The sequence below is a fragment of the Balaenoptera borealis genome (genome assembly GCF_965194805.1).
Source record: "Balaenoptera borealis genome assembly, chromosome: 8".
Taxonomy (NCBI): Eukaryota; Metazoa; Chordata; class Mammalia; order Artiodactyla; family Balaenopteridae; genus Balaenoptera; species Balaenoptera borealis.
In genome coordinates, this window is record NC_138865.1 from 51,462,915 (window position 1) to 51,488,853 (window position 25,939).

The following is a 25,939-nucleotide window of genomic DNA, read 5'->3' on the forward strand; positions in this document are numbered from 1 at the left end:
CATATATACACTACCAAATGTAAAATGGAAGCTGCTGCATAGCATAGGGAGATCAGCTTGATGCTTTGTGAGGATCTAGAGGGGTGGGATAGGAAGGGTGGGAGGGAGGCTCAAGAGGGAGGGGATATGGGGATACATGTATACATATAGCTGATTCACTTCGTTGTACAGCAGAAATGAACACACATTGTAAAGGAATTATACTCCAATAAAGATATAAATAAATAAATAAATAAATAAATAAATAAATAAATAAATAATAAAAAATAATGAAATGGGTTCTGTAAGGATGGTACCTGAAGTTACTTGTAAGTGAACTAGGTTCTACTTGGGGATTTGAGTAGATGGGTGTACACTGTTACCTTCTCAGGTCACTCTTTAATCCTGTGGGTACAGTATCAATGCAGAGAAGAATAAGAACAAGAAGAATATGGGGGGAAAGAGAAGGAGAGGAACGAAGAGGAAGAGGAGAAAGAGGAGAAACCGAACCAAGCTTCTTCTGCAATTAAAAAAAAAAGTCTGCTTCTTTCTGTGGCGTGATGAAAAAGATAACAAACCACATTGAACTCTCTCTCTGATGCACTAGCTGAAGGCTTACTGTCTTCAGTAAGCAAGGCATCTTAGACATCCTATCTCAGTCCATTTATAGCACATGCTCAGCTCTCCAAGAAGCAAGCAGCCTAACTCACTGCGATATAAAACACCCCACACAAAGAAGAAAATGAAACTCATCATCACTCCTCAGGTTGAAAAGAGCTAGTGGCACAGAAAATTATATGAACATTAAAACACACGCACATACACACAAAGAGCATGTGTACACACAAAGAGCATGTTTACACACATATCAATTAATACCAAGTCTGGATAGGGGATACGCATCTAGAAAGCAGAAGTGCCTGAAATTACCAATCAAAAAGTAGCATCATTGAAACCTCTCTCCCCTTCTAAAGATAAACAAACAATTCAATACCAGCTTCGTAATGACCACATATTTTCAGCCACAGCAGGTTGCTGCCTAGTCCCCGCAGGAAAATGACAAATGAATGCTGTTTAATATTTTGCTTGAACAGTTTTTTCTTTCAGAAAACTATTTGCAATACGATAATGAGAAGAGCATAGCTGCAGAGAGTAGCATTTTGTAAGGATGACTACCTTTCTGGGGCATATCATCTGATACACACTTTGTTTATCCAGAGTGAATTCAGTGGTTAAAATGATTAATTGAACCCATTTTGTGTTACTCATACTAGCTCTTGCAAAGGAGGTGATTGCTATTTTTTCTTAGTGACTCATACAAAGACCCCAGCAGTACACTGGCAATAACAAAATGACATTTCTAAATTTAGTAGTTCATAAATCTTCTAAGATGCCAGCCACATCCAGTACCCCCTCCCCCATGCTCCTCTTCCAGTACTTGCTCGTATGTGCAGAAGACCTAAGTGTGCATGGAGACAAGACAGAGACTTCCTCAGGGCACATCTCTCTGTTCCTTTCTTAATACCTACCAACACCTCTGTGCACTCTGGGAGGAGAAATATGTATATTTCCCAAATGACAGCTTTATTAAGATGCTAAATTTGTCTGGCAAAAACATATAGAATATGTGCATGTTTCCAAAGAGTCCAATTCAATGAATTATTTTCAAGGGGCACTGTGGAAACGAGCAAATTTCCTCCTGTCCTCCTATGTTATCTACTCCATAACATGAAATATGTAGTAACTTCACAGCCTCAAGAAATGAAAATTTTTTGCCTCTATCATTTTCTCTGGTTTACATAAGGCATTTACCAAATGTATCATGCTCTCCTGATGTCGTTTTGCCTCTTGTTCTAAGATGTCAGGGCTACTAATGTCCTCCAGGAATTTTACCAAAATATGACTCACATAGATAGTGTGCAAAAAAGAGAATATAAGAGAATTATAGTTGGTACACTCAACATTCATATGGCTAAAAGAGAGATTCCTGAGCAAAGTGACATACAGATATGGACCTAGAGATTGTCATACTGAGTGCAATAAGTCAGACAGAGAAAGACAAATATCATATGATATCGCTTATATGTGGAATCTAAAAATAGGGTACAAATGAACTCATCTACAAAACAGAAATAGAGTTACAGATGTAGAAAATAAACTCATGGTTACCAGGGGGTAAGGGGGGGAGGGATAAATTGGGAGATCGGGATTGACATATACACACTACTATATATAAAATAGATAACTAATAAGGACCTACTGTATAGCACAGGGAACTCTACTCAATACTCTCTATGTGGCCTATATGGGAAAATAATCTAAAAAAGAGTGGATATATGTATATGTATAACTGATTCACTTTGTGCAATGTTTTGCACAACACTGTAAATCAACTATACTCCAATAAAAATTTTTTAAAAATAGTTAGCTACTTTTAATCCCTCCTTCTCACAACCTCTTCACCCTGGAGTAATTCCCATCATTGAATGTAAGAGTCCATTGTGTGTCTTTCCATCTACGTGAAATGACTTTCTACAAATGGTAAATATATAATAAACTTTTTGCCTTTCCTCCATTTTTCTTCACATCTCTTGTTAAAAATACCCCATTCTTGAGGTCAATGACAACAACAAAATTGTCATTTAAGAGTAAACGCAATCAACAGATGCAAGATGAATATACCAAAAGGCCGAAATCAATAAGATAATTCTTCACAAAATACTAGCTTCTCAGTGACAAAGCTGAGGTATAGAAACATGAAAATTACAAGAAACCCAGAACTTTATTCAAAGTAGGGAATGCACATTTTGTGACTGTATGGAAGGGCAGACATTTCCAAACAAACTTTCCCCACTCACATTTGCTTTCTCTCTCTTTATTTAGTATTATGCTTGTACCATTCTTCTTAGTTTACCAACTGCTGACTCCTCCTCCCCCAAACACTTCCTTCTAGAAGGAAGTCAGCTGCATTAATTTTCTTAGATAATAACTGTATTCTCTAGTTAATTTATATAAGTTTTTCTGAACAAATAAATAATTCCCTCTAGAGTAGAGATAGCATTGTATTGAAAAATGTAAACATCTAAGAAATCAAATTTTGGTTGACGTAAGTGATCAGAGTAAACAAAACTTTCATCTCTCTTTGATATGCCGTATATCTCCACTGGTAGAGTTTGTCCTTAAGACAAGGGATTCTGAGTTACTCTATTTGTGTTGCCTGATGTGCGTACCATTTATATTACAACAAATAGAATGTTCTATATTTTGGAGCAATTGAGCTGAACAAACAATTCTTGACTTCGTGTATCTGAGTTAATAAATTTCAAAGACCCAGGATGTGACACATTATGCCTGGTTACTGACTCAGCTAAGTATCTCTACAATGAAAATAAAGGCATCTGAGTCAAGTGTCCCCTCTGGCTTAAGAAAATAAAGTAATCAGCTTTCCAATTGGGTTAAAGATAATGGTTACTCCTTGATTGGGAAGAAATGAGGTCAGATTCTATTTCTACAATCAGACGACTTCCAGTCTCCCTTCTGAAGATCCACTGGTGATAAACAGAACTTCCAATTATGTTTAAAGATAGGTTGTAGAGAAGGAGAGGTCCAAAATCTGCCTCTTTAAGATGATTGTTTGCTGAAGTTTGCTACTGAATTTACACCAACAATTAAACTAAAATTAGCACCACTTCCCTCTATTTCCATTTTCTTGATCTTAAAACATGAAAAAAAGCAATGTTACCCTGAATTTTTCTTGTTGTTCTTACATCTGAAGATGTACATATCTATCTTATTTTTTATGGCTTTTAGATATTGATGGATCATTTAGAATGTAGGCACCATGGATCAGATTCCTTTGCAACAACTGTTTAACCCACCCCAATCTCAAAGCAATTTACCAAATAATGGATTGGGTACTAGGAGGGGAGTGACTGTGTAATTTTTTTCTTCTTTTTTTCTGTTTATAGTCTACGGTGGTTCTGGTTCCTGTTGTGAAGTAGTAATTTGGCTCTTCATTAACCAGTAACAAAAATCTTTCATACTTCCCTCCCTTTCATTCTCCCTGAGACAGAAAAATTGCCGGTTGTACGCTGGAGATAGTATTATTAGCAAAACATCCATATGGTCTCTTTATCAAAACAGGACTTTAAAGGGAGGTAAATTTTTATTCAAGAGATTTCTGTGTAAAGATGGTAATCCGTCAGCTAGGTGTGTATGCGGTAGGGAGAAGGAAGCACTGACTCAGGTCTTGGGTGCTGATGGAAAGCCAATGTCACAGGAAACAATGATATGACAAACAGGCCTACATTGATTAAGTTGGGCTATTTTCACAGCTAACTTCAGTAAATGCAGGCAGCAGAAAAACTAAACTGTCAGTCCAATTCTACCCCCTGTCCCCAGATATCAAACTTGGCTCTAGAATTCTAGGAAAAGCAGATGCTCACTCTGCCCCTGATACAAAGTCACTATTTACTGGCATCAGTACAATTTATTTAGGCTACTCCAATCCCTGTAGACTCAAAGCTTTCAGAATAACCAAGGAAATAGACATGGCTTGTCATGACCAAAATCCTCAATAAACAGGAAAGCAAAATGCCTTTCTACCTAAACAGATGTTGCAAAGCAAATGAGTGAAAGCAGTGTAATTTTGTTTTCCCTTTTTTTTACTACCCATGGTGGATCCTCCTGTGTCACAGAATTTCTACACCTGCACAGTGCAAAAAAACGAGGACTTTGATCTACTATAGTTTTAATGCACATCACAGAATTTTCTTCCTCTTAAATAAGTTATAGCCATTTCATCTTAAATATGTGAAATCTGAGATAATTAAAAAGTAGCCAAAGGAGCTACTCAAACTCTAATCTCTTTCCTTTACAAGAAATGGGACCAACCAAACTCTCATTAAATTAACCATAAAGAAGCAAAAAAGATGAAAGCTCACAATACTAAAAAATAAGACTTTAGTCAACCTCATGCCAGTATCTGGGCAGCTGGAGTGAGAATTAAGTTCATAACATATCCCTGCTTTGTGCTGTAAAACAGAGACTACCTGGCACGGCTAGGGAAGAAGGGAAATTATAATGCTTCCTATCAATAAAAAAAAATAGACATAGCAGAAACTTTAAAAATAATCTAGAGCAGCAACTCACCCTTGTGATAAGCAAAGTGGGGCAGAGGGAAGTTAGTGATCTGCCTGTGGGCAAACATTTACTTATAAATAGAACTAAGATTGACAAGAAAGACTTGAAAGAGCAAAGGCTCTGGAGTCGAAACTCTCTTTGAATACCAACTATGCCTTAAGAAAAGTTACTTAAACTCTTGAGCATAAATCCTCTAACTGTAAACAGAGTTATTTATTAACACCTATAGTATAAACTTGAATAGTTACAGGATAAAACAGGATAATGCACTGTCTACAGAAGTTACTCATAACACAAAAAAACTTGCCTTCTTCAAATTTAAATAATGAGAAAAAAATGGATCAGAGCAGAGAAAAGTGAAGTCCTCATTCAGAAAAACCTGACCAGAGTTACCAATCACATCTAAAAGTGAGAGCAGTTTTTTGGTTCTGGATGGTCAGTCCAAAGGCACAGAAAAAGAAGAGACTTAAGCAATTGTTGGCAGTGACCATTCATGCAATGCCCAAGAAAAGAACACCTTGTCAGGCAGACCTGAAAAGTTGATCCCCTGGACAAATAAACACATGTTATAGAAAAGGATAGAGTAGGGTCCTCAAAGCCTTATTTATTAAGCATTTAAATCTTACAACCAAATTCTCCTTTTCTGGTAGGTTCCAAACAAACATCTGCGGATGTGTCTTCCCACTGTAGTTCGGTTACTGAGAAAAATATCCCAGTAAATTAAAACACTCATACATTACCTTCATGAGAACTTTGTTAGCGTGAGTCTATATCCTTGAATCTGATCAAATTGGGAATTGTAATGAAAATTTATTTCAAGGGTGAAAGGCAAGTCCACCACTATGAAAACACAACATTTGAGGTCAAACTATATGTCTCCATAGCCTGCTGGTGTTTCCCCGATAACTCCGCTCTGAATTTTCATGTACCATACAGTTTTTTATTTGTAACCTCTCTAATAATTACTTTTAAAAGTTATGTTGGAATGATTAAGGATATAATATATTTAAGGCATCCAATGCAAAGCCTTGGCACATAATACATCTCAATAAATGTTCTCTTCCTTTACATTTTTAATCCAATGCACTTTCTTCTGTATTACTCTTATTCCAAGCTTGAGATCTATATGTAAAATTAATACAAATTAATGGACATAATTAAATTTTTAAGGATCTAAAAATAATTCATTTTTCTAATAATAAATACATTCAATATGTCAGACAATGTTATCTGTTAAAGATTCAATAAAAAATAGGATGTTCTAGATGCAAAAATCCTCAACAAAATACTAGCAAACCAAATCCAACAATACAGTAAAAGGATCATACACCATGATCAGAGGGATTTATGCCAGGGATGCAAGGATTTTTCAATATGCATAAATTAATCAATGTGATACACTACATTAACAAATTGAATAATAAAAACCATATGATCATCTCAATACATGCAGAAAAAGCTTTTGATAAAATTCAACATCCACTTATGATAAAATATCTCCAGAAAACAGGCATAGAGGGAACACACCTCACCACAATAAAGGCCATATATGACAAACCCACAGCTAACATCATACTCAATGGTGAAAAGCTGAAAGCATTTCCCCTAAGATCAGGAACAAGACAAGGATGACCACTCTCACCACTTTTATTCACCATAGTTTTGGAATTCCTAGCCACAGCAATCAGAAAAGCAAAACAAATAAAAGGAATCCAAATTGGAAAGGAAGAAATAAAACTGTCACTGTTGGCAGATGACATGATACTATACATAGAAAATCCTAAAGATGTCACCAGAAAACTACTAGAGTTCATCATTAATTTGGTAAATTTGCTGGATACAAAATTAATATACAGAAATCTGTTGCATTTCTACACAGTAACAACAAACTACCAGAAAGAGAAATTAAGGAAACAATACCATTTACCATTGCATTAAAAATATTAAAATACCTAGGAATAAACTTTCCTGAGGAGGCAAAAGACCTCTACTCAGAAAACTATAAGACACTGATGAAAGAAACTGAAAACAACACAAACAGATGGAAAGATATACTGTGTTCTAAGATTGGAAGAATCAATATTGTTAAAATGGCCATACTACCCAAGGCAATCTACAGATTCAAAGCAAACCTTATCAAAATATCAATGGCATTTTTTACAGAATGAGAACAAATAATTTTAAAATTTGTATGGAAACACAAAAGAACTCAGCCAAAAAAATCGTGAGAAAGGAGAACAGAGCTGGAGGAATCACACTCCCTGACATCAGACTATACTACAAAGCTACAGTAATCAAAACATTATGGTACTGGTACAAAAACAGACACATAGATCAATGGAACAGGATAGAGAGCCCAGAAATAAGCCCATGCACTTATGGTCAATGAGTCTACAACAAAGGAGGCAAGAATATGCAAAGAAGAAAAGACAGTCTCTTCAATAATTGGTGCTGGTAAAACTGGACAGCTTCATGTAAAAGAATGAAGTTAGAACATTCTCTAATACCATATACAAAATAAAAATCAAAATGGATTAAAGACCTAAATGTAAGACTGGCTACTATAAAACTCCTAAAAGAAAAGACAGGCAGAATACTCTTTGACATAAATCAAAGCAGTATGTTTTTGGGTCTCTCTCCTAAACTAAAGGATATAAAAGCAAAACTAAACAAATGGGACCTAATTAAACTTAAAAGCTTTTGCACAGCAAAGGAAACCATTGACTAAACAAAAAGACAACCTACTGAATGGGAGAAAATATTTGCAGATGATATGACCAATAATGGATTAATATCCAGTATACATAAACAGCTCATACAACTCAACATCAAAAAAACAAACAACCCAATTTTAAAATGGTCAGAAGAAGCGAATAGACATTTTTCCAAAAAGGACATGCAGATGGCCAACAGGCACATGAAAAGATGTTCAACATCACTAATCATCAGGTAACTGCAAATCAAAACCACAATGAGATATCACCTCACACCTGTCAGAATGGCTATCATCAAAAAGAACACAAATAACAAATGTTGTCCAGGATGTGGAGAAAAGGGAACCCTGGTACACTTTTGGTGGGAATGTGAATTGCTGCAGCCACTGGAAAACAGTACTGCAGTTTCTCAAAAAAGTAAAAATAGAACTACCATATGACCCAGCAATTCCACTCCTGAGTATATATCCAAAAAAAAAAAAAAAACCCAAAAAACACTAATTTGAAAAGATACATGCACCCACTGTTCATAGCAGCATTATTTACAATTGCCAAGATATGGAAGCAACCTAAGTGTCCATCAACAGATGAATGGATAAAGAGGATGTGCCATACACACAACACACAAACACACACACACACACACAAACACACAATGAAATACTACTCAGCCATAAAAAAGAAGGAAATTTTGCCATTTGTAGCAGCATGGATGGACTTGGAGGGCATTATGCTAAGTGAAATAAGTCAGACAGAGAAAGGCAAATACTGTATGATATCACTTATATGTGGAATCTACAAATACAACAAACTAGTGAATATAACAAAAAAGAAGCAGACTCACAGATGAACAAAACAAACTAGTGTTTATAAGTAGGGGAGACAATATTGGGGTGGGGGAGTGAGAGGTACAAACAAAATAAATTCTTAATATGTAATCGTCAGGTAATAAAAAGGGTGGATTTTTTTTAAATAGGATATTTCTTTGATCTGAAATTTCTCACTCTCTACCTAGTCTCTGAGTGACAGTACCATGTGATTATTGCAATAATAAAAGCAGCAATGTTATAAGAGACTGGGCTCAGGAGTAGAGCCTAGCCTTGGAGAAGAGTAAGAACTTCCTGTAGGAAGTGATAATTAAAATGTTTCTAACAAACAACATGAAGATATGGAGGAAAATATTTGGAGTAGGAGAAGGAAGAGAAAAAAAGGAGTAAAGAAAGGATAATATGAGCAAAGACCCAAAGGTGAGAAATAGTACAGGGAACTCAGGGAATTTAAAATTATTCAGGATGATTTGAGAGTTGGGGACTTATCCTGAGAGAATAAAGGATTTTGAAGCAACACAGTAACATATGAGTTTCTTAAAAAAAAAAAAAAAAAACTCACTGGCTACAATATGATACTTGAATGGAGAGAAGTAATGCCTGAGACAAGGAGACTAGCTAGTAATTTGTTGTACAATCAAAATAGGAGATGATAAATTGAGGACATGCCATTGGGTGTAGAGGAATATGGCCAGATTTGATAAACATTTAGTTGGTAGAATCCCTAGCAGTTGATAGATTTTGGTTATGAGACTAGAGACAGGATGACTTCCAGGACTTTTGTTTTGGCAAATGTTTAGATCATTTCCTTCATTAACACCAGGAGCAGAGTAGAAAGTGGAGAAGTAGAAGTAGGGGGAGAGTGTAGATTATGGGTCAGCTTGTGCTATCTGTTTTTGAGACCTGTAGAATAGATTGATGAGAATTGTCTGAGATAAAGATTTTTTAGTTGTCAGAATACACTAACACAAGTTTGGAGAAATTCATTCATGGAAAATATGTGTAGTAAGGAGAAAAAAACTAATTATAAAATCCTCAATATTTAATAACATGGTAAATAAGAAATATATTCAGTATCTGAGCCAATGAACCTACATCAAACCCCCATCTCTAAAATAATTTTCAAAAGGGTATAAAAAGGTAAGCCTCTCTCTATTATTGAAGTGTCACTGGTAAAAGATATGACATCATTGGTGTAACAATTTAGTTCTAAAAATAAGGAAGTCTGTTTAAATTTACTTAAGACAAGAAATAATTTAAGATTATAGTGGCATGTGTAGTAAGCAGAATAATATCTCTCCCCTCCCGGAACCTGTGAATATTTTACCTTACATGACAAAAAGGGACTGCAGAATTGATTAATGTTAGGGACCTTGAAATGAGAAGATTTTCCTAGATTACCCAGGTCAGCCTGCTTTAATCACATGACTCCTTAAAAGTAGAGCATCTTTCTTGGCTGTGGTCAGCAAAAGCGATGTGATGATGACTAAAGCAGGTTCAAAGGGATGTGACCGTTTCTGGCTTTGAAGATGGAGGAAGGGGACTATGAGGGATGGGAGCTGGAAAAAGCAAGAAAATGGAATTTCTCCTAGAGCCTCCAGACATGAACACAGCCTAGATAACAGGTTGATTTTAGCCCACCAAGACCTATATCAGACTTCAAACATACAGTACTGTGAGATAATTTGAATTATTTAAGCCACTAAATGTGTGCTAATTTTTTATACCAGCAATAGAAAACTAATATAGCACAGTATAGTCGTGATGTTGTATATTAAGAGTACATTACACTATAGGTTACAAAACCTACTTTTGAACTTTCCCTCCCTTCATCTGTCTTACTGGCAAACTCATTTTCACCAATCAGAATGTGATTCAAGCACGAACCCGCCCTATAAAGTATTTCATGACTCTTGCAGACAGTACAATTACCTCTTTCTCTATATTACTTTTGTGTTTTGAATATACATCACATTGTACATATTTGGGAATACTATTTGTTTATCTCTACACTTGAGATTAATCCTATGAGTGTAGGTACATTTTAGAAATTGTTTTTAATATCCTAATGGGCCAGAACATTAACTATTATATAGTATGTGCTTCATAAGTGTTTTTGAATTGAACTACTTATTTGTTCATGTTAACTTGGGTTAACATGAACAAATCTCTCAATCTCTTCAAGCCTCCATTTTCTTGTCTATAAATAATAAAACTGACATTCATGGCTGCTCGAGAGATCAAATCAAATAATATATATGAAAGGATTAATGAAAAGGGTAGTAGTATACAAAGTTCATTATTTTAAATATATATAACCCTTAGCGTCTAAAACTGGAATCAGATATTTGTATCAATAAGCTCAGGTAAATTATTACTACCTTATTTAACAGTACCAAAGAAATAAAATTTTATCTAATAGTGGGACTTTTAAAAGCACAATATAAAGGACAATGTTGAGGACTAATAATGTTTTTCAGCAGTAGGTTTTTCATGCATAGATATCTGGACCAAATGAAAAAAATAATAATAGTGAAAGGCTTTGCTATACAAAGTTAATTTTCTGAAGACAACTTAAAGAGTAAAATATCCCTAATGGTATATAAAGAACCTGTAACAAGAGCAAATGATCTAGTGCAGATAATTGCAACAATCAACATCAAACAGGGAATATTTTGCTAACTATTAATTTAGACAGCATTGTCAATGTTGATTCATATAACCTGTGTTCCATCCATTGTTCAAGAAATTAGCTGTTTTTTTAAAGTCCTCTTTTCTCCCATTTCCTATCAATGGATGCCAGAATACAGAATTTCAGGTGCATTGTTGAGAAATACTTTGTATGGTTGTCCATTTTACATTTTTAGTGAGGACTCTATCAGATTTATTATTCAAAAGTGCTATAGTCATCCAACCGCTTAGGGTAGATTCATTTTTGGTCTTACTTTCTATCATATATACAAAGTCACTTATCTCAGAATAACTAATCTTCCATTTTCCTCCACTCTACTTTCTTCATAAGGCATATTTTCATTGGTAGTAATGTTTTCATGTTATTGTTATCTCCTGACTATAAAAATGAAATTACATGCCAATGGAGCAAACTTTTCACTCTGCATGTAAAAGTTAATGGCTTTTAGAACTCCATGCGTTTCAATCAGGTGGTTTTGTAGCTAACATTAAGTTGGCTTCTTGGATTGTTGACTTGGAATGCTGGCTACCCAATGCAATGATGCCAATTCAAGTAGAACACTGAAGTGATAATTATCATTCATCAATAACTACCTATGAAGAAACTATAATTACAAAAGAAGGTTTAATCTTTCTACAGCTAAATGTACACTTAATAAGAAATATAACATGTTACTGTTTCACAGTGACTATTAGTTTTATGAGATATATTAATGTTTAGAAACATTGCATAGATGAATATTTTTTTAAATGAAAAAGAAACTACAATAGAGCATTTACTAATAATCTTTTAAGAATATAATTTTGGATTTTATGGCTTCTGTCTATTCTAAAGTTTTTACTTTATATATCTCTTTCAAAGACCTTAATGACAATTTTCTCTGCTCTCATCAAAGAACTTCATGGAAATTGCATAGTCAATTCTACCATACCTCTCAAAAAAGTTTTAGAACTTGGCCAACAGATCTTGTTGACTCCTCAGAGAACTGAGGAACCGATTTCTTTGTAACCCAAATGGCAAAAAAACAGATATTGCATAATTACTGACCTGTTCTAGAAGACAGTAATTGATCAATAGATATTCAAAGTTAATCAATGGAAATCTGACTAGATACATACCATTTTAAAGAAATGGACTTAGGAAAAGTAGTGAGTCAGTTATTCAGACATTGGGTTAGGTGATTGAAGGGTATCAAGAAGTTCTAGTAGGGACTAAAAGGAAAGGAAGGATGTGATAAAACCAATACATGTTTTGTGTTTGCTTAAACTCAGTCTCTCTAATGCACAATGTAAATACAAAAGATGAGTACAATTTACATGTGAGTCCTGTTATTCTTGTTTTTGGACAGGATGTTGGTTATTAATATAAGAACAGTCTCAGAAAATTATTTAACTCTTCACATTTCATTTTTAGTATATTTTTACATGTCACTGAATAAAAATATGAAATTATTAAATTAGTTGACAATTATTTTTAAAAGCTTGTTAAAATAAAGCAAACATACTACAAAAATGACATTAAAATTCTTTTTCCCTTATAATTACTTTTGTACTATCAATCAGTGCTCTATAAAACTACTATTTACCTGTATTTTTCATTTCCTTCACTTAAAAATAAAAATTTAATATGATTAATCATAAAAAGGGCTAGGTTTCTGTTGAAATTGGCTATTAGGATAGATGAGGATAGGTCCTGGGGGAAATTACTAGCAATGAAGAAAAGGGAGGAAAGGTAAGAGTTCCAGCAAAAAGGAATGAAAGAGCGAATAGGCCAAATAGAGGACTGTGTGAAAAGCAGAACCAGCGCTGGTCTCATGAAGCATCCTATAGTCAGCTGAATCAATGGTAAATGAAAGTCAGAATGGGATGTGCACTAAGGTTCAAAACCATCAGAGAGAGAGAAAGAGAGGGAGAGAAGACAGAGAGAGAGAGAAAGAGAAACGAAAAGAAACATAAAAAGTAAACCACTAGAAAATCTTATTAAACAATGATTATAAGGTTAGATACAGTAAAAAATGGCTTGGGGATTCAGGTGGTTCCCAAAATTACTATATGGAGCCAAATTCATAGTGTAGCATAAATTATCTAGCCTAATTCCCAGACAGGAATGGTCTTTGATGTATCCCTTTTTAGTAAAGGGCTCCATCTAAGCATCAGATATTCAACTGTATTTGTCACCTGGATTCTCCCATTCTAGGTTAACCATATCTGAAAGGGACCATTTCCTTCAGACTTTACAGTCAAAGGAAACTTTCATGAGAGTGGTTAAAACTATATTCTGGAAGGAATCATAAGCAGTTTGCCAGACAGTTAATACCCAGTGAGCTAGGGTTCATTAGAACAACAATTCATCACTAGCAATATAATAAACATCCTAGAGAAAAATCCGGCAGTTGTTTGACAGAGGAAGCTGCAGGTAGATTTTGGGCACATTAAGGGTAGGGGGAGTATAAATTGAAGGACAAATTTCAGTTGTGTAGCAAACTGTGTAGACTCATACACATAACCCATATATGTAGACATATATATAATCACAAACTGAAAATATATACAGTTAAATTCAGGTATTAATTTTAATCTCTATCCAAGATAGGATAACAAAATTATCTCCATCATCATTCTGTTTAAATCACTTTTTCATTACCTTGGTTTTGCATTATTCATGAATCTGCTTCAATGATCCATATGGTTCCGGTTTGTATTCCAATCATCACTTCCTTATTATCTCAGCTTTTATACATAATTTTTAGTGTCTCTGCCATCATTTTGCTCATGTTCACATTTTCTCTTGATCAATTAAATATCTGTAACATTAGCTACTGTTATTCTTAGGTTTCTACTGCACAGATCTAGGCAACACTAGTGTTTTTAAAAATGTGTATTCTTCAAAAGTGTTCTTTGCAAATGCCAGCTACATATTTCACAGAAATGGTTGTCCCCTTACCTTTGCAAATCACCCTGTGCTTTCTTTGAAACAATAGGGATGGATCTGTAGATTACACCATTGTTCAGCAAATAAAGAACAACTAAATACAATTCACAAAAATAAAGAATAAAAAACTTCTTCTCTACTGGGCAGTCAACATTAATTTTCTGTTATTGGCTGTTTTACACTATAATGCCTTCCCACACCTGTGCTAAAGAAGGCAGCTTTACCTAAGAGTTATGAATATGGACTACTGGAATCAACAAACGCTGATTGTGAATTATGGCTTTGCCACTTACTAACTGTGTGACCCTAGGTAGATTATCAAATTATGAAGTCTCATTAAACTCATGTGTAAAAGGAGATAATAATTCCCATTACCAAATAATCTGTGATGGAAATTTTATGAAAAACCATACGTAACTGTCTTAGCACTGGGGTTGGTATATACTAAGTCTTCAAGAAATGATGGCATTTGTGATTTTTTTGTTCTCAGTGTTAGATAATTTCCACCCATTATGTAAGGACTATATAAACAAGGAAAGTTACTAGCAATTTACAAAATTAGTGAAGTAGCATCATATAACCACTGCTCTATAACCAAATACAAACTTGAAGTAAAGTAAGATCCCTACTGACATACATTTACATAAAATCTGAACTGAACCCTAATGAAGCAGGTATAATAAAATAATAAGCCATAGGTACCTAGAGGAATACTAATCACTAAGGATATAAGTGTGCTAGAGAAAACTTTGGCATTTAGGATGACAGCAGGTGTGTTTTTAGCCATGACAAGGCAAGAATAACTTGAGTGCTGTAGCTTACAGAGGTCAGCCATATGATCTCCATGAACTGTGGGTTATTGGTTTTAGGCATTCTTTAGGAATTCATAGAAAGAAAGAAAACTTAGCAAGCTGCTACAGTCACTTTCCAGAAGAAAAGTAATAGGATCTACCACAAACTACGGGCTGGTGTGCTTCTACAGGCAGAAGCCGTCAAGTTGGCTTTTCCTGCCCAGTGCCCTACAGTTACACAGAATTAATGTTAGCATGGATATTCTTTATTATTAGAATAGTTCACTCATCTCATACAGGATAGCCTTTCAGTCTGCAATAGATTCCTACATCTTGAGAGATCTCAAGATATGCAGACAGATAAATGTATTTTCATAAATGAAATTGTTCTTTTGCAATCACAGATATATCCATTTCTTTTGAGTTTTTCACTAAATTTCCAAATCAAAAATGAAGTCATTAAAAGAACTTTCTGAAAAACAGCTGATAAAATTGATGGGATAAAAAATATAAAGCTTTAAAAGTGACAATTTATTATAATTTTGTTATGATATTAAGAAAGTAATTTAAAGAGATAGAACACTTTGTCACATTCCACATGGTGATACAGGGAAATATATATTACACACACACACAAACACACACACACAATGTATACTACAGATATCTATACTATACCTATAGTATGCTATGGATATTCTATATCCATAGTGTATGCAGGTATACGTGTGTGGGAGATTATGTCTATGTGTATTTGAAGTATTAAAAATCTGAGAATTTTAATTGTGTCACTCAAGAAATTTTAAGTTCCCTGAAGGTTAGATAAAGTTTAGAAGGGGTGCATAAAGAAGTAAGATTATTACCTATTTTTTCTTTCACTGTGACCTCAATCCATTGTCTGAGATTAGGATAAACTTTCAGGTGCAATGATGTAAGTACACATCAAGTAAATACATTATGATTACACTTTATTTCTCACCATCCCTAGAGATGTTCCATAAAATTCTTAGGATAAGACAAATTGAAAACTGTTGGTTATCAACTTAGGTTCCAGAAATACTGCAATGTTATTACCTAGTTTCATTAATTTGTTCATTTATTTTTAAAAATTTCAATGAATGATATTATGTTATAGAATTTATGCTAAGTCAAATCTAGAAGTAGATAAATAACACAAAAGACCTCCATCAAATACATCTTAGTCTTCTAAGAAAACAAAAGTAAATTGTGTCACCACAGGCTGTGACAAGTGACATAATAAAAGCATGCAGATACTGAGGGGAGTCAGAGAAATGGCTTCTTCCCCAGACTTTGCATCAGGAAAAGTTCACAAGCTGAGTTGAAGAATGAGTAGGAATAAGTGGTGTGGAGAAATGGGGAAGGGCTCTCCAAACAGAGGAAAAAGCAAGTGGGATATTGCAGAAAGCACTAGGCATTTGAGAAACAGCCAATAATTCAATATGGTAGAAAGAGTGCATGTGGGAACTCCGTGAGAAATAAGACTATGGAAATAGGAGGAATTTCTTGCATATTTAATGAGCTACTCATCCTAGGATGAGCAAGAGCAGAGTTCCCCACGCATTAAGAAGCATTTTACGTGAGGGAGCATAAATCAGTATTTATGAGTATAGACTCCAGAATCAAACTGCCTTGTTTGAAATCTTGGCTCTACCACTTACTAGCTGAGGGGCCTTGAGCAAAAATTTAACTCGTCATGTCTCACAAAATCATCTATAAGATGAGGATAAAAATATTACCTACCTCATAGACAAAAACAGCACCTACCTCATGATTTAAGATACAAAAAGTTAGCAGTTGTGAAGCATTTAAAGGAGTTTCTGACATAATAAACTGCTTGCTATTTTTATAAAGAGAACAAGGTTCAGAGAAGACAGGGCTTTTTAATCCAACTTGTCATGACAACCAGTTTCACAGGGTCAGAATAGATAGTGAGGCCTTCTTGACATATGGGTAAGAGAACTGGAGAGGACTCTGCTCAGAGGGAAGATAACACTGAAAGATGAGTGAGGTGTTAACTCTTTAATGGAAATGAGTGCATAATGTTTATGCCTTTGAAAAGGAAATGATATGGAGACAATGTAAAGAAAAATAAGAAATCTAAGTCACAAAATGGAAGAGGACACAGGAAAGAGAGAACAAAAATCATGACTGAGCCATTCTGGTCTTCCCCAAAGTCTATTCCTAGTCCTCTGCCTGTGAATGCAGTCTCACTCTGTCCTGTACCTGCATTAGGCATAGAGTAGTAGAACCTTTTAAAAGGCTTCCCCAAACCCCAGAAGGACTGTTCCCTGAGAGGGTTAATAATGCCAGCTCTGGATTTACTGTGAGCTGGGATTGGGCAATGCAATACAAGCACTTCATGGCAAAGGGTTAAATCTTTATTTCAAAAGTTAAGAATATAGAATATTTGTTGCCATCATTAATTAGAGATGCTAAGATAGAAATATTTACATATTTTCATACACACACACAGGCTGTAATACCACAATTCAATTCTGGCACTAACTATCCAAAATTAGAGTAGATTCCACAGGTTAAAAGTATAGTCCCCAACAAGACTGCTCTCATTTCAGATGCCAGTTGTGAATTCAGGAGTCCTCAGGCCTCTGATACTTATGACTAACTTGCCACATATTTAGGGGTTCCCACAATTTCCTCAGGTTTGATAATTCACTAGAATGACTCACAGAACTCAGTAAAGTGCTATACTTATAATTAGACTTTTATTATAAAAGATACAAATCAGAACAAGTCAAAGAAGACAAATATATGGAGAGGTCTGAGAAAGCCCTGAGGGTCCTCTCATGTGGAATCAAGACATGTCACCCTCTTAACACATTGATACCACCTCTCAACACCAACCAAGGAGCTCACCTAAGCCTCAATGTCCAGAGATTTTATTAGTTTCATTATGCAGGCACCAGTGATTAAAAAATTGGCCACATGACTGATCTCAACTTCAGTCCCTATCTTCTTCCCAGAGGTTGGGCTGATAGCATGTGGTTCAAAGTCCCAGTCCTCTGGTCACATGGTTGGTCTTTCTGCCATGGCCTGCCCCCATCTGCATCAACTTGGAAACTTAGCAGCACAGGCTATCTAAGATTCCATTATGAAACATCCCATATGTATAAAATCAGTAGTCAGCACAGGGGCCCATCATGAAAAACAGATATACTCTTATCACTCAGGAAATTCCAAGGGTTTAGAAGCTCTATCCCAGGAATCTGGTACAAAGACCAGACAAATTCTTTACTTCACAATACACACATACATATGTGGATATACAAATACTCATGTGCATATAGACATATTTATATAAATGGCAAGCAGCTAAGTACTTGATAATGTTATATATACTGTTACAGATACTGAGAGAAAAAGAAACAGTCCCTGCACTTAAGGAACTTAGGGTTTGATTACTGAGCTAGGGTGAGGGTAGCATAGTGCCAGTATCTAGCAATGTTAGGTTATAGAAGGAAAAGGCAAGCATCAAAGGCTGTGTGCCACACAGCAGGTGCTCACTAATACAAACATTTGCCTGGAGGTCTTGTCATTCTCACTCTTTCTCTAGCATAACCATAGGCACAAAGGAGACTGAGGACAGAATTTCACTTTCCCAGTAGGCTTGCTCTCTTTAACTTAGCTTCTCTTTATAAGACCAGGAAAATTATAACCCTTTGAAACATTAAAATTTTGATTCACTTGGAAGCTTTTATTAAGATATAATTAATAGTTAGGAGGAACTTTACTAGACATTTGGAATGAATTGAACCATTGCCTAATTATCATACGAAGAAAATCCTTTTAAAAAAAGGCTTGGGTGTCCAAATCACTTAGGAAACTTAAAAACACTATTTTAAGTGAATTGTTGTGGTGTTTGTATATTGAAGCTCTCCCAAAGATGTATAAACAGGAAACTACAAGACTAAAATGAATACTTTAAAACCATTAGCGCACTGAGTTCCTTGTTAATTGTGCAATTTTATATACAGTAAAAATTTTAAAAAGCTTAAGTTTTTCATGAGATAAGCCCTTTTGAATTTGAAATTCTATTTCATTGCACTGTGCTTTTAATTTATTGGTACTATGTTAATATATCCATTTAACTTTCAACATTTTTTGCAAATGCCTTGTATTTTTAACTCCCCAAGAATCTCTAAAACAAATGATAGTGCATAGGCAAGGCACTGCAGCTCCATTTGTCTAACCACAGATGAAAAAAGGCATTAAGAGGAGAAAATAATCATTAAAGGATCTTTTACAGTTGGCTGAGGGATTGTTATGATTGGGATGGGAGGGACATTAACTTGCACATTACTCAAAGCAAAGTATAATGATATATTTTACAAGTTAAAGAGGCTTTGCATTCTACCAAGATCATTTTCAACAATACAGAAGAAACAGCTGAGCAGTTTCATAGTCTCTTTTTATCTAAGTGTATTGGATTTAAGCATAATTGATCCCTAATAGGTTTTAGGAGTTGGGTAAAAATGCCCACCATGAATGCAGAATCTATTCAAATATGCCAGGTCTTTAATTGCACACTTCTACTCCAAAGACCTGTTTGGTCCTTAGACCAGAAATCCTTTTCAAACAGAGATGCCTGCTTGATAACTATGGCAAAAGTTCAGCACAGTTCCAGTCTTTGATAACAATCACAACATAACCTCATTGAGGGGCGCTGAACAAATATTAGGTTAGAAGCCAGGAGGCTTACTGTTAAACTCCTCCTTGGATCTTTTGCTCCAGGTTCTCCGATGCCACACACAGAAAGGGAATATGATCACAATTAGTGGTCCTCGGCACATAATCCTTTCAAACATAATTGGAATAATTCAAACATCACAAATCCTTATTTTCTGGTTCAAGAATATCTAGAGTTTCTCAAATGTGATTGTGCATGCCCTGTACAGTGCTTTTTTTCACTGATGTCACCCAAATATCATGCTCCTTTACTTAGGAAATCAAAGTTCAAAGAGACAAAGAAACTTGTTCACCGTCATTGTTCTAGTAATGAGTAAAGGTGGGAATTTAACTCACAGTTTCTGACACCAAAGTCATTGTTCTTTCTCCTACATGAAGTTTCCATCCTAACTGATGCACAAAATTATACTTTATCTAAGGTTAATCTACTTTACAACCAGTAGACAAATGGGGTCATATTCCTCTATCTCTAAAGGTTGGTTCTATTCTGATTCTGTTGTGGTTGAAAGGTTTTATTACAGCTGTCCTATGAGTTTGCCCTGGTCTGAAACAATTCAAGCAATCAGCCGCATGTTCAGTTAATGAGTAAAGTTTAAAGGGGTGCCTATTATATGCAAATCTTCGTTCCAGTCTCAGTGAGAGGAAGACATACACATATATATACACACACATATATGTATAAACAGAATCACCAATCATATACTTATACACAGTTATATATACAAGAATTCAACCATGGCATTGTAGTAGCATAGAATTGGAAGTAATTCAATCATTTTCTATGCACTACCAGCCTTCCCCAATCCATCCTACAAGTTGTTGCAAGTTCAACTTCTGAAAGCCTAGCTCTAGTAACTTTTAAGCTCAAAAGCTGTCATCCTTTACTTTATTTCCTTTGCTTCTCCTCCCTAACTAAATAATTGTAAAATTCCTCATTTACCATCTAATGGGCAGTGTCTTGGGCCTTAGTTAGTTAGTTAGTTAGTTAGTTAGTTAGTTAGTTAGTTAGTTAGTTTTAAGCCTGTAGAAAGGGTGATAGTATTCCAATAATGTTTTGGATGGCCCCTCCCCTATGACTCAGTTTTTTACCAAGTATCACTCTATTGTTCAGGCAATTTAGAACCTATCAGGGAAGGTTAAAATATAACTTATGTTATAATCAGGAGCTTTTTTTCTTATGCCTTCTCAGATTTCCTGCTCAAGGTGAATTAACAGATGAGAAAAATATTTCCAATTATGGTGATTTTTCATGGGAGTTGTGGAGTGGAGAAAAAACTGGAATAGGCACTTCCCTCCTTTAAACCTGGATTCTTAATGTCAATCATGCATCCTTACTCATAGCCCATCAGACATGTCTTCATTTGTCTGAATCACAGCTGTGAATAGGGTTAAGTTTCTATCCATAGTGATTCTGGGACTCATAAAAATCAGGAAATGTAGATAGATCAATATATCAGGATTCATATGCCTAGAGCAGAGGAAAATGGTTCCATTGTCCTCACATAGGAAAATAAGCCTGACTTTAAACTACCAAAGTAGCACCTTTCTGTACCAAAATAAACTCTTGGAAATAGGCAAGTCAAACATAGTAACTAGAGACTCAGAAGGAGTACAGAAGAAAAGGGAAATGTGACCTAACCTCACATGCCTGCATAGGCTGCACAGCCAAACCAAAGGATAGCAACCTGCTACTATAACACTTATATTAGCATCACCCCTTATATTTTACAAAGTATTTTATATACATTATCTCAATCTGAATTTCTATTGCATTTTGATAGCACTGTGATATCAGAGATGTTCATCTCCTAGCTTCCAGAGCCTGTGAATATTTTTGGCTACATAGCAAAGGGCGATTTTGATTGCAGATGGAATTAAGGGAGATTTCTTTGGATTATCCAGCTGGGTCCAGTGTAATTCCAAGGGTCCTTAAAAGTCGAAGAAGAAAGTAATGTATAATTGATTCACTTTGCTGTACACCTGAAACTAACACAACATTGTAAATCAACTATACACCAATAAAAATTTTTTAAAAAGAAGAAGAAGAAGAAAGTCAGAGGGAGACACAACTACAGAACACTGCATCTGTAGAGATGCAGTGTTAATAGCTTTGAAGATGGAAAAGGGGGACCACAAGCAAAGGAATGCAGATAGCATCTAGAAGTTATATAAGAAAAGGAAACAGATTATCCTCTATAGCCTCCATAACGGAACAGAGCCCTGACAATGCCTTGATCTTAGCTTAGGGAGATCCATGCTAAACTTCTGAATTACAGACTGTAAAATAATAAATGCATGTTGTTTTGAGACAATACATATATGGCCATTTGTTCAACACCCTTGAAAAATTTTTTATGTACATACCCCTATTTTAACATCTGTATTCATACCATCTCCCTTCTACTGCTTATGTATTCCTTGTGGGTAGGGTTGCCTTACTCATTTTGGCATATTTCAGCCTAGAACACTTAGCACAGTATTTAATAAAGAAGAGTATAACTTATATAACCTCTTGCTTTTTAGTCTGTGGTTAATATTTTACTTTGTGAGTCAAACTTTCAGATTTTTGTTATCATACACTGGTGTTTACATATCAGCTCCCACTTCTGTGAGTTTTGAGATGACCAAGCCCACATTTCATTCATCCATGCCTGGCCATATAAAAGAAACTTAAAATATATTGGATAAGGAAGGAAGAAAGGAAGGGAAAAGGAAGAAGGAAGGAAGGGAGGAAGGAAGGGTGCAAGCTATGAAATTAAGGCATGACCAGAGACATGACAGTAAATATTTAAGAAAGTTCAAGTTTACAGCTTCACATATTAACAATGCCTACCTAGTCCAGAGTAGGTGTTATTTACATATTTGCTTAATGACTGTCTAAACTTGCTTAAAGTTTTGTTAAACGAATGTATATCAAATTTTCTTAAGTTTATTTGATTAGCACATTCAGGAATACTGCATATTCTATTATTGAACTTTTAGCTTTTTACAAGTGGATAACAGATCGGCCAAAGATTCCTAAGCAACATGTAAAATCAGGCAACAGAATGACAATATTATGAAAACTGGAAACATTTTACATCTTCTTATAAGGACAATTTGCACTTCACCCTTATTTAAAAATAAGAGACTTGCAATCTTCTGTTGAAAGTTGGAAAAAATCACCTAGGAATTGTCAGTTTTAGCATGAAAATTCCAATATAATGTGAATCATTTGATGCCCCAAGATTGCATGACAAATTATTTCCTTAAAACTTGAGAACTTTTAATATTATCAGCAATGACCATGTAAGACCACTTTTAGCCTTGATACCTGAACGAACTCCTGCCTCTTAACACTAACACAGATCCTGATAAAATATTTCATAATCAGATATCCTACTTTATAGGAGATTACTGCACCAAATTGTTCCATTGCTTTTATTTTCCTATTAGTCTCACTTCTCCTTGTGTGGTTTTGTTTTGTTCAGCATGCAAACTGATTTGCTCCTTTGAGTTGCTGATGTTTTTTAACCAGATTTATAACCAAGTTTAAACTGATCAGAGGTTTTTATAAAACAGAACTGTTTATCCACTAGCTGCAACTATATTTTCCTTTCTTCATGATTAAAACTTTGAGAGCCATATGCTCATTCTTGTTTAAGTCATATCCTCTTGGGTTTTGGCCTTAGTCTTTCCTGCTGTTGGCAAACCAAAGGGAATGCTTGCAATATGTAGGTCTGCCCTCTATTGAAACTTATAAACCAAAGGGGATACTCACTTTTAAAGGTGGATTTAGTTTTAAATTACCTTTCCAAAGTAGGTAATTCTCCAGGCTCGCTCTAAGACTGATCTGCCAATCCAGCCACTTTGTCAGAATTAACATGGCTTCTTAAATTTGAGAACCACAGATGGTGAAGGCATATAAACTTAGTGGTAGGAAAACAAGCTTCAATAAGGATTCCTAAGCATAAATTATGAATGTATTCCTCACTTATCTTTTAATTGCAGGCACAAGATGCAACTTAAATGATTTACTGAAGGAAATCTACCCCCAGATATACTTGCCCTAGTCCATTAAAGAGGTTCTGAACACTAAGAGAGAGAACCTATTTCTGTCTAAGTAGGTCACAGATCTGAATACTATTAATGAGTTGAGCATAAAGTATTTTCTATTAATAATTTATTTTATCACTGTGGTTCCTTCAGTCTTTCTATACCTCTGTTCTAGTTTCCATTTTACTACAGTATTTACAGTACTCACAAGCAAAGTTATGCCTTCCTCCTTTTGTTTTTTGACTCATAGTTTTCTAATTTTGCTGTCTCTTATTCAAGCAAAAATGAGCAATTGACCCTGAAAATGTTTAAATATTACCTTTCCACATGAAAATGGGAAAAAAGAACGTTCTCTTCAATTAGGTTTGGCATGCTGATTTCTCCTCCTTGAATTTTAACTCTCATTTTATTAGCCAAACAAAATGTTTGCCCTCTCTTATCAGTTTTTTAAAAAGCATAGCACTGAGGTGTGGCCAAGGTGGTAGAATTGGAAGACTCTGAGCTCACTTCCTTCCACCAACACACCAAAATCACAACTACTTACAGAGAAACTATCTTTGCGAATGACCTGAAGACTAGCAGAAAAGATTTTCCACGCCGAAGATGTAAAGAAGGAACCACAACAAAACTGATAGGAGGGGTGGAGATGCAGTATAGTCAAAACCCACACTCCTGAGTAGGCAACCCACAAATAGGAGGAATAACACAATTATAGAGGTCCTCCCCAAGGAATGAGAGGTCTGAGCTCCACATCAAGCTCTCCAGCACAGGGGTCCTGAACCAGGAAGACAAGCCCCCAAAACGTCTGGCTTTGAAAACTAGCAGGGCTTACATTTGGGAGAATCAGTGAGCTATGGGAATCAGAGGCTTCATTCTTAAAGGGCAGGCACAAAATCTCACATACTCTGAGTCCCAGCACAGTGGCTGTAGTTTTAAGGAAGCCTGGGTCAAACCCACTTGCTGATACTGCAGAGCTTTCTAGAGAGGCAGGAGGAAACTGGGACTCTCTCTGGGGACAAAGACACTAGCAACAGACATTTTGGGGAGCTCACACTATCCGAAGGACACTAGTGCTGGCAAATGCAAAGTGCCATTTTAAAGTCCTCCCTTTAGCCTATTAGCACTAGGGGCTTACCCATCCACCAGTGGGCCCGCAGCAGCCCCGTATTCCCCAGGCCACACAGCAAACTGCAAGGGAAGCCTATCTCACCCTCCAGTGGGCCTGCAGCCACCACAAGAGGCAGTTCCTCACAGCCAACCAGGCCAGGGCCAACCAGCCATGCCTGTCAGGGCACCCACACTGTTCAGCCCCACTGTAGCAGAAGGGCTCATGCAGCTCACACAGGGGTCACTCTATAGGTCTAGTAACCATAGGGGAACATGCTACTGGGTTCCATAGGATGTCTCCTACTTAAGGCCACTTCTCCAAGATGGAGAGACAAAATCAACTGACCTAAGACATATAAATTAATATAGACAATTAGGCAAAATGAGGAGACAGAGGGATATGTTCCAAACAAAGGAACAAGATAAGACTTCACAAAAAGAACTAAATGAAGTAAATACAAGCAAGCTATTTGATACAGATTTCAAGATAATGATCATACAAATGCTCACCAAACTTGAGAGAAGAATGGATGAACATAGTCAGAATTTCAACAAAAGGTTATAAAACATAAAGAAGAACCAAACAGGGCTGAAGGATACAAAACTGGAATAAAAAATATACTAGAGGGAATCAACAGTAGATTAGATGATACAGAGAAACAGATCAGCAAACTGGAAGAAAAAGTAGTAGAAATTACCCAAGATGAACAGAAAAATGAAAATCAATTTTTAAAATGAGAATAGTTTGAGACTTTTGGGACAACTTCAAGCATACTAACATTTGCCTTACAGGGATCCCAGAAGGAAAAGAGAGAGAGAAAGGGACAGAGAACTTATTTGAAGAAAAAATAGCTGAAAACTTCCCTAATGGGAAAAGAAACTGACATCCAGGTCCAGGAATCACAGAGAGTCCCAAGCAAGATGAACCCAAAGAGGTACACACCAAAACAGATTATAATAAAAACAGCAAAAATTGAAGAGAAAATCTTTAAAACA